Here is a 21,155-nt window from a genome sequence, read left to right on the forward strand (position 1 = left end):
AATGACTTGCATTCTTGTAAATTTGACTCAGTTTTTTTAATATATTGTAACAATGAGACCTTTATCATAGACACTAATTGTAAAATTTTTTTCCCCAGTTTTCTGCTTCCCTCCTGGACTTTCTCTTTCTAAGAGCTCATCCTTCCAAATCTGTTTCCTCAGATCCCCCAAATTAACAGAACAAGCACAACTAGAAGGTAGCCACAAATCTCTTTCTGAGGTCCCATCACCATGACCACTGCTCTTGCTCCCTGTAAAAGCAAGCAACCTGACACATCCAGAATGGCCTGCTATCAGATTCTTTGATGTACTTTTTTGAAAGGAAAGCAACTTTGGAGGGGTCAACAATCACTTTAATGAAGCACATATATCATTCACTTAGTTCAGAGAGAAAAGTCAGCACCCTGGACTTCAGAGAAAATGGAGAGAAATAACGATCAACAGACAGGACTTCCACCTATCTGACCATAAGCAATAGATACATAGTTACCAGAGAGAGAAGCACCAACATCTGGATTTTCAAAACCAGGGGTCTCCTTAGTGGCTCCCCAGAGTCTCATATGGCCAAATAAACCCTTACAATGTGTAAACCCCAAAACACAACCTTACCTCAGAGTATTTATGCACTTTTCAGAGTCAGAGGGCAGGACCCACTGACCCAGTGTCTCATTAGAAATTAACAAAAGGTATTGGGATTTATTAATGGGTGGGGAAGATCTTTAACTCTTTCCCCACCATTAACTTTAAATTACAATTGCACTCCCCCCTGTGTTATTGTATATGTTTTCATATTACTTATTGACTCTATCAATACTTATAGACTCTATCGTTAGACTCTATCATTTTAAGCTCCTTGAAAGTAAGCATAGCTTCATCATTTGTGCTTGAATCCCCAGTGCCAGAACAGTACCTGATACATACTTGGTACCGAGGAGCAAATACTTGTTGATTGGCAAAACTGATTACTGAAGACACAGAAGCACTGTAGGACTTTTGGAGAGAAAGAGCGAAATTATCCTTGTCCATTCTTAATGAAATTCCTCATTGGAAACATGAATTGGCATTGTTGCAAGGGTTTCATGTAGACTCTGAAATAAGCTCACTATAGGTATGTTCCAATTCAATTTCAGTTCAGTTCAGAAAATATTTGTTAAACATAGTTAAACAACTATGTGCCTGCTACTGTTAGAAGGGGGAGATATCAAACCAAAAATGAAGGAGTCCTTGACTGCCCTCAAGAAGATTTTACTCTGCTAGCAGAAACCAAAACAGCGAAGTCAAGACAAAACATACCAGTAATTTGGGGAAAGGAGGGAGGCAGATTAGGAACAACTGGGCAAATCAGGAAAGGTTTTCTCATATAAGAGGCTGCACTTTAGTTGAGCCTTGAAGGGAACCAGGAATTCTAAAAGGCAGAGGTGAAGAAGACCAATTCAGGAAGAGGGTACAGGCATATCAGACACAAGGAGAGAGATGGAATGTCATGTACAGAGAGTAGCATATAGGACACTTTGATTGCAACTTGGAGACAACATTAATAGCTAACGTATATACTTAATATTCTTTAAAGTATGCACAGTGCTTTACAAATATTATCTCATTTTATCCTTACAACAGCCCATGGGAGGGAGGTGCTATTAATTCTCCCATTTTACAGATGAGGAAACTGAGGCACAGAATGGTTAAATGATTTGCCCAGAGTGACACAGTCAGCAAGTATTTGAGGCCAGATGTGAACTTAGAACTTCCTAAGATCAAGTTCAGCATTCTATGCACTGCACTCCCAAGCTGCCATGAGAGTTTAATGGTGAGTAGGGTGAAATATCTCTGGAAAGGTAAATTGTAGCTAGACTGTGGAGGACTTTCTACCTTAGGAAAAGCTAATATTTCAAAACTTGAATTTATAAAACACAAAAATTAGGGGATTATATAATATGCATAGATTGCTCTGTATTAGCTAAGAGATAACAAAATCCTAGAGATTAATACTAATAATAATTAGTCTTAGAATAATAAAATAAATATTTTAATTATAACAATAATGAAAGTAGTAGTAGTAGCTAATAGTATAACTAACATTTTGTACTAAACTTTAAAGTTTGCAAAGTACTTTACCTCAGTATGGCCTTTGACGCAGATATTGTAGGTATGACTTCCTCTATTTTGTAGATGAGAAACCTGAAACAGAGAAGTTAAGTGCTTGTCTAGTATATGTATCAGAAATACTCAGATTCCTCTGTTTTAGAATTCAAACCTCTGTCCATTACATGCATGAAAGGGTTTGTTTAGTAGGCATTAACTGCTTGTAAGAGATCTGGGGTTAAGAAAAAAGTAAAGCTCATGTGTGAAAGGAAACCTTTTGTTTTCAAAACAATCAGAAGGAAAACGAAGGGGACCCTAGAATTATGAAATACCATTAGATCTTGTTCATTGATTCAATGTCAAAAGTCCTTGCCTTCCATTAAATGGGTCCTTGTTTCATATACAAACCCTCCACTCCACTTGGACTGCTACCTCACTATACTATAAGCACTCTGTGTTTGTTCTCATCCCTGGGTCTTTGCTTCTGTTACTTATTTCCCTTTGCTCTCCCTTCTCTCCGAATTTGACCCATCTTTCAAGACTTAACTGAAATCTTACCTTGTCCATGAAGCTTTCACTGAATGTTCCACTCACCCATTTTATCTAATTATTTTTATTTATTTCATTAGACATTTTCCAATTATATGTAAAAATAATTAGCAATCATTTGAAAACTTAAATCCCAAATTATCTCCTTCCTTCCTATCCCCCCCCCCCTTAAGAAGGCAAGCAATTTGTTTTGATTATACATGTGAGGTCAAAGAAAACATTTCCATATTAGCCATGTTGCAAAAGAAAGCAAAGACAAAATAAAATAATAAAAAAAAGAGTTAAAAAAAGGCATGCTTCAATCTGCTTTTGGGGTCCATTAGTTCTCTCTCGGGAGGTGGATAGCATTTTATCTTGGTTCTCAGGAATTCTCAGATCATTATCTTGATCAGAGTAGCCAAATCTTTCACAGATGATCATCCTAACAATTTTGTTTTTACTGGGTACAATGTTCTCCTCAGTTCTCCTCACTCTTCTCTGCCATTATCTGAAATTCTTTAGATTTTCATAGATAGAATTTTCTTGAGGTCTTGAACTAAATCATCATTTTTCTGACCTCTCCCCCCCCATTACATCTACAACAGTGTTGAATCATTCATTCATTTCACTTATTCTTTCACACGAGATCATAGATCAGGAGCTACAAAGTACCTCTGAAGCCATCTAGTCCAACATTGTTTTATAGCTGAACAAAGTTAGCCTATCAAGGGCAAATGGCTGGTCGGCCCACAAGTAGCAAGCATCAGACATAAGACACAAGTCCATTTAACAAACACTTATTAAGTACCCTCTCTGCAGTATGCTTTATTGAGCATTCACACAAATATCCTCCACATAACTGACAAAATTATTTTCTTAAACATTGATCTGTCAATTCTCTACTAAAAAATCTCTGCTTAAACTGTCTTACTAACTGTTCCCCATACACGACATTTAATATCTGAAATTTACTCTCTTCTCACCTCCACCACTTTAAAATTGTTTTTAAAATAGCATTTTGCTATTTTTTTTTATAGCACCTCTAATTCTCAGTGAGAGAGCCAGCCCTTACAACAAAGAAGGAAGAAAGGTCATCAAAAGTGACCAATATATTGAAAAACAATCAGATATCCTTTGCAGTGTTCCAGTGAAGACAATAAACATTTTTATAAATGCTTACTATATACCAGTGCTAAATGCTTGGAATACAGATGTCAGCAGATGCAAAGACAGCCCCTTCCCTCAAGGAACTTCCATTGTAATTGGGGAATACAACACATAAAAGGGGACTTAAAAAGGGTTGGGTTTTGGGCATTGAAGGTTCCCATCAGGGAGAATGGTGGAGACAGTCCTTAGGAAGTAAGTCTTCAGTGCATCCTAGAGAGGAATGAAGACATGATTGATCTGGACCTCCTTAAAATGGAGATTCTGGGAAGAGCTGGCCAATCAGAGGGAGAAACAATAGAGAGAAAAGTTACTTGCAATGTACAAAGTAGTCTAGGAGTAGACTCAGTTTCCAGGGTGAAGAGGTCTCTGTGGCATAATCAAGAAAGTCCTGTGAGGACTGTTCGCTACCTATAGACCCCCTCCTCTACAAAGAAGGGGGTGATGTGACAACTTTTCTCTATTTAAAATTTTTATCTTCGTACAATAATATTTCAGGAGTCACCTCCTACTTGAGACTTTTCTTCATTCCTTAACATTCTTGTTCCTTACTACTTGAAATTACTTTTTATTGCTTGACATATTTTTACAGAATCACAGAAACACATTTTGCACTTTCTTATTTGTGTATGGGTTGTTGAGGGCAGAGCTAATTATTTTTTTTTAACCTCCCAGTGTGTCATATACCTATGTGCCTAATAGAGATTTGTCATTGAATTGAAAGAAAAATACAATTCAGACTAGAGTAGCACAGATAACCTTTGAATAACTTGATTGCAACTTTCATTCCAACTCCCACTCCCACTGATAAGGCAGGTCCTCAGAGCTTGGCTACATCTCCTTCTCTGGGTGCTAGGAATAATTGGAAAATGATGAGTGGTAAGTGTCTAAAGCTATTGGTTTGAGCCTTCACCAGTAGGCTTGCTGTCAAGATTATCAGTTGTGAATTAATTTAGTCAACCAGCCTGAAGCAACTTTTTAGAAAGGGATATTTACAAGGGTGGTACAGTAAACATAGCTGATATAAAATATTCCTCTACAAGAATATGAAATTAAGAGTAATGTGCAGTAATGTGTAGAGATGCTTAGGGGTGCTTAACTTCCACGATCCTGAATCTAAAATGAAGCAATTATGAGTAATTTGAATAATCTCCTCCAGTTAGTCTGAGGGAAGTTGGCTGGACGACATTGATGGAAGGAAACTGGCATGCTTTGTCAAGCTCTTAGAGTTGTTGGAAATGCTGGCATACACACAACACATAAATATCATTTGTTGCCAGGGGGAGAAAAGGAGATAGTCTGGCAATTCACTCAACCAGACTTGATCTCAATGACAGAGGACTATTCAAATATGAGAGAAGTATACTCATGTTCTTGACTTCTGTATGAATTCTTAGCAGGACAGAGGACATCAGGAGAGTCATCTTGTCCATAAGCATTTATTAAGCACCTATCAGATACCAGACACTGTGATAATCTCTAAAGAGATAGAGAGAATGGGGGAAAAGACCAATCACTGCTCTCAAGAAGCTCAGTGTCTAATGGGAGAGGTAACCTGCCAATGACTACATACAAACAGGTTATATACAGGATAAAGTGCAGATAATCAGCAGAGTGAAGGTATTAGCATTGAAGAAGATTGGGAAGGACCTCTCGCAGAAAGTACAATTTTAGCCGGGTCATGAAGAATGCCAGAAAATGCAGGAGGTGGACATTAGGAGGGAGAGAATTCTAGGGGTGAGAGAAAGGCAGGGAAAATGCACAAATCAAAAGTAACAGCATGGAGGTATTGCTGAATCACAGAGTACTTGGTGGGGCATAAAATGCGAATAGACCAAAGAGGTAGGGAAACCAATGGTCACCAAACCATTTTATGTTTGGAGGTAATAGGGAGCAAATAGAGCAGTGATGGGAAACCTGAGTCCAAGTTTTACAGAGCAAATCTTTTTTTAAGGGGATTTGTTCTGTGAAGTGTGGATTCAGGCAAAGGACTGCACTTGAGGACCCAGAGGGCCAAGTCCTGAACTGGAAGGTCAGAGAAGAGTCACATTCATCCAACCTGGCACATTAGTTGGCACCTTGTTATGACAATGTCACCCGGAAAGCCCACTCCCACTGTACCAAGACGATAACTGACAGAGGTTTTTCCTCTGTGAAAAGGAGTGACTCTCCACAGCTCCCAGCCCTTTGCAGCTTAGGAGAAATGTGGGAATGTGAGAGCCACCTAAGGAATGAAGGTTAGCACTGTGAGATGCAGAGCTAGAAGAGGTGTTATGGCAGGTGCAGCCTGTGAGAAGTAGCAGAGGGGCCCTAGGTGCTAACTGTTGTGGAACCACAAGGAATAATGTCTGCCATTGGCTCCCCTTAGTGACCTTGAATAAATAAGGTTACGACAGTCTTTGGAGAAGGGTTGTTTATTGGCAGTTGACAAAATCACCATACTTCTTCAGCTGGAAAGGACATCTGGTCCAACCTTCTCATTTTATAGAGAAGAATAACTGAGCCCAGGGAGTTTTAGTGACTTGCCCAATGTCACAAAAGTAGCAAGAAGGAGGAATTAGGATTTGTAATGAAAGCATGGGGGGAGGGATGGTTTTCAACAGAGGGATCGAGATGTAACCTGGCCCAGGTTTTACTCATTGAGCCCTACCCTAAATAAAAGTCTTCCCCTAAAGCCCAGATTCATTCAGTCTGCCAATTGATTGTGTCAGTGCAGGACCAGATTAGGAAAGGGGAGAGCCTGAAATGGACTAGACTAGGGGGTAGGGATGGGTGCAGAGGACAGCAGGCTTCTCACAGTGCGAATGCATATTTGTCTCATAATAGAAGAAACATGGCCTGCTGTAGGGGTGATTCGGGAAGCAGCACTGCTCCCAGGGACACAGGCTTTGCCTAAACCCAGCTGACATTATTGCCTTCCTCAAGGATTGTCCTTGTCTGAAATGTGTTATTTATTAAATGTATTGGTTTCTGGCTAAGATATTGAGGGCACTGGAATTTTCTGACTGCTTAATCACAGCAGAAGACAAGAAGTGAAACAGAGGAAGTTGCTTCCAGATTTCCAGCACCAGGAGTCCCAGAACATGGCACTGAGAATTAGGATTCCTTCGTTACAACTAAAACTCAGCAAAAAAATGTAGTTGTGAATTGTACCAACATTAGCAAAAAGCACAAAATACCAGGATGACAATTGGGGCAATTTTTAACAATCAATTATTGTCATTTCTTTATATAATATGTCCTATAATATGCTGAGAAATATGGTAAGAAAGAAAAAATATATCTGTGGTTTGAACCAGCTTTGTCATTACACTATTGTTTCCAAAATGAGTTGTTAGACTCAAAACTTTTCAGAGTTCAAAGGGACCTTAGCAACCAACCAGTCCAATGTTCTTATTTTATAGATGAGGGAACCAAACCCCCAAAAGGGATCTCACTGTACCAAGGTCATACAACTGAAACTCAACCCAGATATTCTGACTAATTCTGGCACATAATATTTATTAATGGAATTATATAAAGCCAGATCTCTTTTTTATTATTCAAGCCAATGTGTTATTTCAAATCTCATTGACATCACTAGGCAGGTTAAGCTATAAAGTTAATGTTGTTCAGTCATTTCAGCTGTATCCAACTCTTCATTGTACCATTTAGAGTTTTCTTAGCAAAGATATTGGAGTGGTTTTCTGTTTCCTTCTCCAGCTTATTTTACAGATGAGGTATCTGAGGCAAGCAAGGTTACATGACTTGCCCAGGATCACACAGCTAATAAGTATCTGAGGCGAGATTTCAACCTGGCACTCTATGCACTGAGTCTCCTAGTTGTTCCATGGTATAAAGCTGTCCCACTGTTGTCAAAGTGTGGTCCAGGGACCCTGGAGGCCTCAAGGCCCTTTCATGGGTCTGTAAGGTCAAAAGTATTTTCATAATAATACTAAGATGTTTTAATTTCTAATAAGTTAAATATAGTTAGATATAACCCACAAAATAGAAGATCTGCAGGAGGTCTTCTATAATTTTTAAGAGTACAAAGGGGTCCTAAGACTAGAAAGTCTAAGAAAAAGATGTTACATGGTATTGACAAGAGTATCTGTATCTTTTACTTATTTCTCATGTAACACGGGTTGATTAGAGGAACTCTTGCCTAATTTAAGTTAGATTATGACCGTTTGTCAGAAGAGTGCATCTCCCATGGAATTGGATATCCTCACTAAACCTGCTTTGATCCAGGGAACTTTTGATCACTCCCTGTGTCAGCAGCTACAGCTAAAGATGATTAATAATTCAGGGGAAATATATTTTTTTTAGAGAACTTCCCTACTCTGCTGTCTGTGAGGGTATATCCCATTCCTTGGATCTGAAGTGGAAGTCTTTTATCTCCCTTGGACTCCTAAGCTGGAGTTCCAGTGGGGAGGGGGCCGAGGAGAAGGGGAGAACAGACCATCCCTCATTGGACAGTTACCCCAGGTTCAAATTACTTTGTGAGTCCATAGCCCTAGAAGTCCCACCAACATATTTCCCTTTAATATTTATCCAGAAGACAGAATTAACTAAGCAGGGGAACTTAATGAAAAATCATGATAAGAAACATCAATAAAATATTTATCCATAAAACCCAGGGGTTATGGCCCATAATAAACTGTACATCAGTGGGGAGAGTGTAAACACAGATTTTACAACTGCAGATGTACACACTTAGGAAATACGTGTGGCCAGGCAAACTGAAGGAGTGGTAACTAACTCCTCTCAGGCTAGAGATCTGCTAATGTTGCTGCTTGCATTGCCAGTTTTCTCTATGTCTTTAACGGATGGGCCTGCTCCATGCTGGCCTCTGAGAGCCTGACAGATGCTTCTTTACCAGATGCTGCTGGATGGGGCTCCAAAGGGCACCATAGGACACTATTCTGCCCTGCTGGAGTTTGTGCTGGGCATTGCCTATCTGTGGTCTCCCTCTGTAGCTTCTGGCTTAGCAAAAATCTAAGGTGTAGTCATGCTCTTTTAGCCAGCTGTGAGAAAAGGCAGAGATTCTCAAGGATCATCAAGAGCCTTCCCCTTAAGAGGATGGGATCTGAGGTCTTCCCTTAAAAATGCAGAAATGGGATGGCATGTTTAGTTTTTCAGCTACCAAACCCAGACACAAAGTACTCGAAGGTGTGGCAAAACAAGAGTAGAATGCATAATTAGACCCTCAGATTTCTCATTTTATTCCTCCTGTAGGGTAGAGACTCTCTTGCAGGGTTATTGAACACATAGTTTACATTTACCTTGGAGTGCGTTGGTGAGCAACTCGCATGATCCACATCTACTGACCATCTAGATTGAGGCTTTCTTTGACCTTTCAGGTATAGACTGATCTTGGTGGTAGGCCTATTCTCTTCCAAGAAGAGTTCTACTAGTGCAATCTTATTGTTGGATCAGCTGATGACTGAATCCCAAGACCTAGGGACCCTCACCTGAATTGTCAAGGCTGGGAATGTGTATTTTCAGGTTTTCTAGTTAGTGACCTGTGCTCCTAAAAAGAAACTCAAAAGATGAAGGCAGCCAATGACGAGTTCTATAGTATCAGGGTTAATTAAGAAAGCCTATGCCTCCTGCTGCCATATATTTCTGCCTCACATTGCCGTAGTTGCTGGAGGGAAGGTGGGATGGGAAGCCTTCATTTCACACCTTTGCTGAAAATTAAGGCAAAGAAGCCATGAACAAGAAAACCCAAGGCAGGGAGCAACATGGCTTAGTTGATCAGGAGCCATCTTTGAAACTGAGAAGAACTCACCTCTGACACATACTGGCTGTGTGACCCTTGACAAGTCAGTTAACTTTGCAGTGCTCTAAGATTTGTGGTCTGAGATCTCCTTCAGACCTTAAGTTTCAGAGAAGGTGCCAACCTGTACTAGGAGAAGGAATTTCTTTACCTGGAGTTGTCTGAAGCAATGAAATCGTTGGACTACTCCCCATCTTCTCAAATATATCTTTGGGGAACCTAGGTAGCGCAATGCAGTGGAATGTTAGACTTAGAGTCAGAAGATCTGAGTTCAGAACTTGTCTCAGATACTATCTGTGTGTTCCTGAGCATGAGACATACTCAGACTAAATCTTCTCATCTGTACAAAGAGAAAGTAGGTGTCAAAGACCCTTAAGGGTCTTTCTAACTCTAAATATTTGATTCTATAAGATCCAAAAGAGAGTGGCAACTCTTACGGGCTGTAGTCGGCAGAGTTTCCCTCAAAAGTCTTCTTTGAGTCAGGCCCCAGTCATTGTGGACCAGTCAAGAGCCTCTGTGCTGTTCCCATAAGGGCCTAGGGCATATGTCATTCTGCAAGGCTAGTGTACATGTCCACCTCTAGGAGAGGTAACCCTCTCTGGCAAAGTGGTTTGCGGGGCTGGGGCAGATCAAATTGAGCAGGGACATGCTTGCTTATCCCTGCTATAATATACCATAACTTGCATGATGACAGGACCAATTTGGCTTTGAACTTTGTATTTCCCTTGGAATCTAACACAATATTTTGCACAAAGTATACACTTCATAGTTGTTTTTCATTTCATTTTAAATGATTTGCCTAGGATCACCCAATGAATATCTAATCCAAGACAGGATACCCAAGCTTCAATCCCAAGTCCAGCAATTTTGCCCTGATTGTCCTGCATTGATCAGAATGGTTCAAATCACTTACATACCCTGTGACTCCTTATCAATAAAGAGGAAGTGAAAGAAACAGATGCCTATGTTTTGCTTGTCCAGATTTCTCACCTCTGGTAAGGAACCCATAAGGGAGATACCTTATCTTTTTCTGGGTACTTGCTGCAGACAGGAGTTGTAACCTTAGAAACAGTGCCCACATTGGAATTTTGTGAAACCTACATCCAAATCCTGTCCCTGGCACATTTTAGTTTTGTAACCATAGGCAATTCACTTAAACTCGCTTTCCCTTAGAAAATGGAAAATACTTGAAGTACGTACCTCACAGAACTGTTGTGAGAATCAAATGAGAATATGTTTGTAAATTCCTTTGTGAACCTAAAGTACATATTGATGTTTGTTACTAAGCATCCTTAATTTTGGTATATTGTGAGATGTAGCACAAGAGATCTTTGTTTTTTAATCTATGAATCCCAACTTCAAGCTCTTAACTCCAAAGCACATTGGAAATTGACAATCAGATTTTCACCTCCCACTAGACTATTACAATAACCTCCTAATGAGTGTCCTTGTCTTTTGTCCCTCTCTCTCCTCTCCTTAATCTGCGTTTCACATAGTTGTCAAATTGATTAAACTGATGCACAGGGCTGAGTCTGATCAAGAAACTTCAGTGGTCCTCTGGTATCTTTAGGATACCCTCTGCCTTGTAGTCTCTCCCTCTGATTGGCTGGCTGCTCCCCAAAACTTCATTTAAAGAAGGAGGCCTAAGCCAGCCAAGTCTTCATTATACTCCATGCTCCTCTCTTGATTCTACAGGGCTTTTTCTACAATGTCCCAGAAACTTCTTCATCTTGGTCACATGAGTGTGCTGGAATGAATTCCAATTGGCTTGAGAGAGCCTATTGTTAAATTTTTCCAGTGTGAGCATTTACTCAGAACTCTGCAAACACAGTAAGTCAGGGTGTGATTTGTTGTTTGGTTGATGGTCTACACTTTAAAAAATGATGAGGAAATCTTAAATTTCAAAGCATGTCTTGTATGTTGTTGTTCAGTTGTTTCAGTCATACCCAACCCTTCATGACTCCATTTGGGATTTTCTTGACAAAAATACTGGAGTGGTTTTTGATTGTCTTTTCAAGATGAGGAAACCAAGGCAAACAGGGTTAAGTAACTTGCCCAGAGTCAAACAGTTAGTAAGTGCCAGAGGCCAAATTTGAACTCAAGAAGATGAATCTTCCTGATTCTAGGCCAGGCACTCTAACCATTGTACCATCTAGCTGCCTAGCATGTCTTCCATACATGTTTATCTTTTCCTTTCTGAAGCTCTAGTTGTCAAATATGTAGCAGTATTTCCTGCACTTCATGCATTCAAAGGAACTTCTGCCCCTTTGAACTCTCCCTCTGATTTGCCAGTTCCTAGCATAACCTCCATTTTCAGGAGAAGCCCCAGGCCAGACTTGTCTTCATTCCTCTCCAATCTGCTTTCCTGACTTTCTTGGTCTTTGTCTACAGTGCTTTGCTTCATCTGTGCTTTTCCCCATCATTCCTCCCCAATCCATTTCTTTTTATATGAATTTCCTTGAGACCAGGGACTGTCTTCCTGCTTATCCTGCACTTGTATTCTCAGCAAGTGCCTGACACACAGTCAGCACTCAGTAAGTAAGGACTTGTTAACTTGATTCATCAAGTAATCTGCCCAAGATCATAATTGTTAGTGTCAGTGATGATTAGAACTCAGAGCCTCTGTTCCCACTTTACCATAGATGGCTCCCATGTATGTGGGAAGTTTTTTTGGGGGGGCACTATAATGAATAGATTCTTTGAGGAGTTTTTAGAGATCTTATAAATGAAGAAACTGACACAAAGAGATAAGATGACTTACCCCAAATTGTATACTGTGTTAATGGACCTTGGAGGGGCTGAAACCCAGCCATGATATGTTCCAGCTCCAGTAGTCTTTACATTTGCAAAGTTGCTGTTGCGGAGAACTCTCCTCATAAAAAATGTATTTACTGAGGTCCAAAATGCTCTGATCATGAGTCTATCTTTATAGACATTAAAGATGAAATAAACTCTTGGAATCTTTTCAGGTTATTCATTTTTTATATGGTGTAGAGACACAGTCTGGTGTAATAGAGACAGTACGAGACCAGGGTCAGGTGAGACTGGTTTGAACTCCTTTCCTTAGCATTAGAGTGAAACCTCCAAAATTCACGGAGACTTTCCAGGTCTCAGTTTCATCTGCACTTAAAATCTCTGAGCCTCAGTTTCATTATCTGTAAAATAGACATAGTAATTTCTCTAACACTTAAATCACAATTTAAGGGCTGTTGTGAAGGGCAGGGGAGAATATAAAATCATGTAAAGCTCTTTGTAAATATTAAAACTTGAAATATAAATATATATGTATACATATTGCATGTATATATATACATATATGTATATATATGTATGTGAGTATATATACATATATAGTTATAAGTGTGCTCTATGATGTCATCACTGCAGGGAATTCCTTCCAGTGATGGAGATATATCAGTCATTCAGTATGTATTTATTAAGTGTCTACTAAGTGCTGGGCACTATGCTAAGTGCTGGGGATACAAAAAATACAAAAGACAGTCCCTACCCTCCAGTAGCTCCCAGTCTGATGAGGGATACAGCAAAAAAGCTATAAACAGAATAAACTGGAGAAAATCAATGGAGATATCTACTCTGCAATTTATAATCTTAGAGAGTTATTGACTGGGTTTGAGGGGGGAGGGAAGGCAGTGTGCTAAGTGATTTAGAAATGTTATGTCATGTGATCTTCACAGCTAACCTGGATTATTATCATCCTTATTTTATAGCTGAGGAAACTGAGGCAGCTAATCAAAGTTAAGTGACTTGCCCAACCTCTCCTCCTCACCCCTCTCCTCCCAGCTAGGAAGTCTCTGAGGCTGCATTTGTGCTCTGATCTACCTGATTCCAACTAACTGCCTATAAGAGATTCAGTGGCTTCCCCAGATTCACGCAGACAGTATTTGTCAGGAACAAGATTAGAATGCATGTCTTTCCAAATTTGAGACCTCTTCTCTATCTGCTATGCTAGGACTACCTCTCACTTGGATACATAGCAGGTATTACTGTTGCCTAGTTAACAACCACTGTAATTCCTCTTCAGGGACAAAGGGTTGATGTTTCAGAGCTTGGCTCTGATCAAGAAGTCGGTTGAGGAAAGAGGGAAAAATCTGTATTACTCTTGTTCTTTTTCACTATTAAAGAAAAAGAAAATAACAAGACAAAAAAAATAATCCTCAATGCTTGTAGGGACAGCTGGTATGAAGTAGAATTCTTCTGAATTGTGGGTGGGGAGAGCTAACATTCACATACTTTAAAAAGACTAATTTCAGAAAATACTATTCTAATTGGTTATGGAATCACAAGAAGATTTTTTTTCTTTCCTGCTGGAAGACAGAAGGGAATGATGAATTAAATACATGAATAAAACCCTAGGACCTAAGAGAGTCACCCTAATGAAAGACAGATTTTGGGAGTCTGGTGATTTATTGAAAGTGACTTGTTTCTCAAGATGTGCTCAAAAACAGACAATAATGCAATATCCACCATGCACGGCTTTGATGAAACATTAATAATGATTTTATACTATTTTATAAATTGTTCATAAAATTTTATTAACTATGAAAAGTCTGACCATGCCATTCCCCTGCTCAAAAAGCTTTATTGACTCCCTATAGAATTCTTCTTTAAGATACTGCTTAGAGAAACTTCTTTCCTGATCCTTTCAACTTCTAGTCCTAACTCTGTTGCCTTGTAGTTAACCACTTTGTTACTACTTGCATTTATTCTAGTTATAAATATTTGGTATGTATTTTTGCACAGACTTATTTCCTCTCTTGAAATGTAAGTATCCCAAAGATACTTGGTTTTGCACTTCAGAAATTCTTTATCTTGGAGATAGAAAAAGAAAAACCCTTGTCAAGAATATTGGTAGTCCACAAAACAAATTCTCGCCTTGACCCCATCCAACAATATATGCCTGACTCTGCATTTTAAGGCTGTCCTCTCCAGCAGTAACTTCAACCACATGTTCCAATAGAGCTTCTGCAGAAACTTCAGGTGTTTGAAGTATTCACAGAAGATATACAGTATTGGTTGTCTGGCCAGGATGGTAGCTTGGGTCCTCTAGGGTTTGACCTTAAGACCCTTCAAAGGCATAGAAGATAAGCTAAGTGGTGGCAGTAGATAGAGTGCTGGATGTGGGTCAGGAAAACTTCATTCAAATCCTCCCACAAAACCTTTCTTGGCATGACACTGAATTTTTCTTAGCCTCAGTGTCTTCATCTGTAAGAAGAAAATAATAAAAGCACCTACCTCACAGAAGCATTGTAAGGATCCAATGAGAAGACATATACAAAGTGTTTCATAAATTATAAAAAACTATATAAATGCTACCTAATGTTATTGTTATTATTTTTCTGTATTCAAACAGAAGGAATCCTAGGAAGATTCTTCAAATATTATTTGCTTCTGACATAACATACTTGGAAAAGCAATCCCATTTTCCTCTCTTTCTCAATGTCTTTGAATTCTTCTGATAATACCTCTCAGGTATCTTCTAGCTTTATGTCTATCATCTTATGAACTTCACAATGATACTCTGAATCAATGGTTTTATCACTGTGATTACACTCACCATGGGTGTAACTCACAGCCTAGTTATACTTCATCATCTGTAACTCTTATCTGTGGCATTGTGGTTAGAAAACTGGTCCTGAATTCAGTACCTGCATCTGGTACTAACTGAGGGGTGTTGGGAAGTCACTTAAACTCTTTCAGTCTTAGATCCCTCATCTATAAAATGGGGATCATAGTAGATCTGGTACCTAGAATTGTTGGATGCTCAAAGGAGATAAACCCTATAGTGTTTTGCAAATTTGAAAGGTTATATCAATGTCAGAAATGATGGGGAAGGGAGGTAATGGATAGAGGGCTGGTCTTGGAGTCAGGAAAATGTGCATTCAGGTTCCTACCTCTGCCTATGTGGCCCTGAACAATTTGCTTAATCTCCCGGTGCCCCAAGATGGTAGAGTAGAAAGACACACATACACTAGCTCTTCTTCCACAGCCCATAAAATACCTGTAAAAAATGTCTATCAACAAATGCTAGAGCAGCAGAAGTCACAGAATGAGACAGTGAAAGAGATTTTCAGTCCTAGGTAACCTGAAACACTGACAGGAAAGGCCTATTGTACCAGGCACAGAGCACAGTGCAGCCAGCCTTGGCCCTGGGGCACCAGCAGGAAGAGGACCAGAACAGGTCTTGGGGGCAGGAATCCCCAGCAGCAGTGGAGGTTCTCAGACCTCAACTCTCAAATGTCAAAGACATCTTCAAAGGTCAGTGAGAGGGCTTTCTCAAAGGGCCAGAAGGGATCAGGATCCTCCCCTAGCCCTGGAGTCAGGTGGGGGCAGGCAGCAGCAGCAGGAGCCCCATCATCCATTTGTGGAGCACTCAGCCTAAAGCCCTTGGGGGAATCAAGCAGCTGATCTGGGTCTCAGCCCTGAACAAGGTCCTGGGGATGGCAGAGCTGAGGCAGTTGTGGAGTGGGAATTCTACTACTCTCAGATTCTGGGCAGAAAAGTTTTTGGTTATTCCCAGACCAGTGTGCAGGCTAGGAAAGGAGAAAACTCCTCTCTCTTGATTGTGCCACCTTGGAGGAACTGAGAACTTACAGGTCCCCAGAGTATACCCTCCTCTTGACAAAGGACTCAAAAGTCAAGTAACTGGCTGGAAAAATGCCCCCAAAAGGGAAAAAGAATGAGAAAATAGAAGATTACTTTCTTGGTGAGCAGGTATTTTCTTCCATACTTTCTGATGAAAAGGAGCAATGCATGTCACCAGAGGAAGACCTAGGTGTAACGAACCCTAGGCCAAAACTTCCAAAGTTGATGTGCAGTGGCCTCAGGCCATGGAAGAGCTCAAAAAGGATTTCAAAAATCAAGTAAAAGAGGGGGAGGAAAAATTGAGAAGAGAAATGAGAGCAATGCAAGAAAATCATGAAAAGCAAGTCAACAGCTTGCTAAGGGAGACCCCAAAATATGGTGAAGAAAATAACACCTTTAAAAATAGGCTAACTCAAATAGCAAAAGAGGTCCAAAAAAGCCAATGAGGAGAAGAATGCTTTAAAAAGCAGAATTAGCTAAATGAAAAAGGAGGTTCAAAAGCTCACTGAAAAAAATAGTTCTTTAAAAATGAGAAGGGAGCAGATGGAAGCTAATGACTTTATGAGAAACCAAGAAATTACAAAATAAAACCAAAAGAATGAAAAAATGGAAGATAATGTGAAATATCTCATTGAAAAACAACTGACATGGAAAATAGATCCAGGAGAGACAGTTTAAAAATTATGGGACTACCTGAAAGCCATGCTCATAAAAAGAGCCTAGACATCATCTTTCATGAAATTATCAAGATATTCTAGAACAAGAGGGCAAAGTAAATACCAAATGAATCTGCCGATCACCTCCTGAAAGAGATCTGAAAAGAGAAACTCCTAGGAATATTATAGCCAAATTTCAGAGATCCCAGATCAAGGAGAAAATATTGCAAGCAGCTATAAAGAAGCAATTTGACTATCATGGAAATACAATCAGGATAACACAGGATCTGTCAGCTTCTACATTAAAGGATGAAAGGGTTTGGAATATGATATTCCAGAAGTCAAAGGGACTAGGATTAAAACCAAGAATCACCTACCCAGCAAAACTGAGTAAAATATTTCAGGGGGAAAAATGGTCATTCAATGATATAGAGGACTTTCAAGCCTTCTTGATAAAAAGATCAGAGCTGAATAGAAAATTTGACTTTCAAACACAAGAATAAAGAGAAGCATGAAAAGGTAAACAGGAAAGAGAAATCATGAAGGACTTTCTAAAGTTGAACTGTTTACATTCCTACATGGAAAGATAATTTTTGTAACTCTTGAGACTTTTCTCAGTATTTGGGTAATTGGAGGGATTATGTGCATGTTCATCCTTTGTTGCCGAAGAAGACCATGCCATCAGAGAAATGATGACGTGACTTGCACTTGACTTTGTTTTGAATGAGGGAGGGCTGTGCAGGTCACCAGCCTCAATTCTCCTCCAGAGCCATCTGAATCCAGTGAGCAGATATTCATCAGGATGACTGAAGATGACCTAGGATGAGGCAATTGGGATTAAGTGACTTGTCCAAGGTCATCCAGCTAGTGAGTGTTAAGTGTCCCAGGTGAGATTTGAACTCAGGTGCTCTTGACTCCTGCACTGGTGCTCTATCCACTGCACCACCTAGCTGACTTGGGGGCATTATACACACACATACACACACACACTCACACACACACACACACACACACATAGACAGCACAGGTTGAGTTGAGTAAGAAGGGATGATATCTAAAAAAATAATATTAAGGGGTGACAGGAATACATTGGGAGAAGAACAGGAGAAATAGAATGCAGCAAATTATCTCTCATAAAAGAAGCAAGAAAAAGCTTTTTCAATGGAGGAGAAAAGGGGGGAGGTGAGAGGGAAAAAGTGAAACTTAACTCTCTTCACATTTGGCTTAAGGAAAGAATAACATGCTCACTCAATTTGGTATGAAAATCCATCTTACACTACAAGAAAGTAGGGGAGAAGAGGACAAAGGGGGTGAGGGGGGATGAGAGTAGGGAGGGCAAATGGGAGAAGGGAATAATCAGAAGTAAACACTTTGAGGGAGGGACAAGGTCAAATGAGAGAATAGAATAAATGGGGGGCAGGATAGCATTGAGGGAAATATAGTTATCAATATGACTATTATGGAAATCTTTTGGAAAACTACTCATATGTAGCATATATTGAATTCCTTGCCTTCTCAGTGGGGATGGGTGAGGAGGGAGAAAGGGAGAGAAATTGGAATTCACAGTATTACAAACAAATGTTGAGAACTCTTTTTGCATACAACTGAGAAATAAGAAATACAGGTCATGGGGTATAGAAATCTATCTTGCCCTACAAGAAAAGAGAGAAGATAGGAAAGAGGGGAGGGTGGGGTGTGATAGAAGGGAAGGCATATTGAGGGGAGGGGTAATGAGAATGGAAGGCATTATAGGAGTGGGGGGAGGGGAGAGATGGGAAGAAAATTTGGAACTCAAAATTTTGTGGAAATGAATGTAAAAAACTAAAAATAAGTAAATAAACATTAACAAAAAAGAAATTCTAGACTGGAACTGCATAAAAATCAAACACCAAAAAAGAAAAAAATCTCTCAGTGCCCCATGTGACTCTAAGACTATGTTGTAGCTAAATTACCAGTCTGTATGGGTGCCAGAAGTTTCTAAATTGGGAGCTCACCACCCTGATGTATTAATGACTCCAGATCAATGATGTATACATAAATGCCAGTTACTTTTATTTTTTGTGGTCCCCTGATTCATGAGCTTTCCAAAAGCTACCCCAAGTTATAAGAACATTGTGAGTCAGGATCCTTTACAAACTATAGCTGAGGAGTCCTCACCAATGTCTTTTACTAGTCAGCTAGTGAGTTCAAAGCAAAGGTAAATAATGACATAATAAAGCAGCATATTTAGAGCTGGAAGGGGCTTTGTGGGCCATTATTTTACAGAAGAGGAAACTGAGGCCCAGCAAGATTAAATGGGCCTGTCCAAGATCACCCAATGAATAAAGGAGAAATGATAAGATTTGAAACCAGATCCTTCTAATCTAGATTCAGTGCTCATCCCATTGCATCATATGGTCTTTGAGTGGGTTAATAAAACAGCAACATGCTATTCCCTTCTCCTTTCCCTAAACCTTGGTCTTGCTCATGCTTGAATTCACACAAAAACAAAGCCCCATCAGAAAGAATAGGTCAAAATGAGGCACAGACCAGATGATGGCTTTGATCAATCATCCATTGAACATCTACCCAAATGGCTGGAAAATACCCTCAGGTTTTCTCATCTCATCAGGATCAATGCAGTGCTTGGGCTGTCCATCCATTCTTTCTTATTCTTGCCAAATGACCTCTTTTGGGAGGCATTCAATGATGTCTTCTAGGCAGAGCTTTGTGTCCAAGTCACCATGGGTAACATGCTGCAACTGGTTTCTGCCCACCATGTAGCTTCTCTATTTTCCTTAGGGTTACATGCAGTTTTGAGTCTTCTGAGATCATGGTGTTTTCACAAGTTCATAGGATCACTGGGGGAACATTGGTGTTCAAATGACAAGCTTTTTTATCGGCAAGGAATTTTGTAGCCTTAAAATATCCTTATAGTTTTCCAAATGTGATCCTGGATGGCTTGGTGTAATGGAAAGAAGACTTATTTTGGAGTAGGAGGATAGGGTTCACTTCTGGTTTATGATGGTTATTCTATGTGTGACCTTTGAGGTTGCAGAGAGAGCACTGGGTCTTCAGTCAGGAAGACCCAAGTTCAAATCCAGCATCAGTAGATGTAGATGTTTGGTCCTGAACAAGTCACTTACCCTGTGTCTACCTCAGTGTCTTCAACTGTAAGATGCAGATCATAATACCTCCCTCCCATGGTTGCTATGAGGATCAAATATGATGATATTTATGAAAAGTGTTTAACACAGTGCCTGGAACAGAGTAGATGATTAACAAAAGCTTGTTTCTTTCATTGAGAAAGTCCCTTAATCTCTCTGGTACAAAGTTCTATTCCATTATGTTCCGTTACATTGTTAGGTTGCATTGCATTATCTTTCATTACATTATATTACATTATATTGTGTTACATTACATTATGTCATGCAATGTTATGCTATGTTATAGCATTAGACTATAACATGGATTGTCTTGTGCCTCTGTGTGTCTAGTGCTCAGCACAATGCCTAGCACATAGTAGGTGCTTAATAAATGTTTATTGAATTGAATTATATATAAATCAAAAGATTCAGACTAGATGACCTTGGAAGTACCTTCTGTCTCTAGCTCTTTGATCCTACCAGTTTCTTCCTTCTCTTCAGTCTTGGACCCAGTACAAATATCATTCTGATCAATTTTATAAAAAGGAGAAAACAAGATGCCAATGTCTTCTTGGTTGCTTCTTTTTTGTGGATACTCTTTGGATGAAATAGCCAATTGATTCTTCGTAAGTAATCAATAAACCAGTCAACATACATGTGCAGGGCACTTGGGGAAAAGGAAGGAAGAAAGGAAGGAAGGAAAGAAGGAAGGAAGGAAGGAGGGAGGGAAAGAGGAAGGAGGAGAAAAAGGAGGAAGGGAGGGAGGGAGGGAGGAAAGAAAGAACTCTGACCTCATGGAACTTACATGAATTCTATATTACATTTTATCCTTTCATCAGTATGGAAGACAAATACCATGCATTCTGTATTCCTACTTCTGACCCTATCCTGGTCCTCTGGAGATGAGACATAACCTTCTTAAATCTTACATTTTGGTTTCCCAGCTCTTTGTAGCCACTTTTGTAGATGCCCCATGCAAGGCCAAGCAAGAGAAAATGCATTTTGAATCAGTGATCAAACCCAAAGCCCAGAGTCACAGGCTCAGGTATATTTCCTCATCTTTTGTGAAGTAGCCTCAGAGAAAACATATCAACTCCATTAGTACTTTTCCATCTGGCTTCCAAGGGCTATAAAACCTTTTCTGCCCCAGGGATCTTCAGATTGCTCAGCATCAGGGAAATCTCTACTTGCTGCCATACACCTTTGATGAGCTGGGTCTGCAGTACACCTCAGAGT

This window comes from Notamacropus eugenii, chromosome 3, assembly GCF_028372415.1.
Source record: "Notamacropus eugenii isolate mMacEug1 chromosome 3, mMacEug1.pri_v2, whole genome shotgun sequence".
NCBI lineage: Eukaryota > Metazoa > Chordata > Mammalia > Diprotodontia > Macropodidae > Notamacropus > Notamacropus eugenii.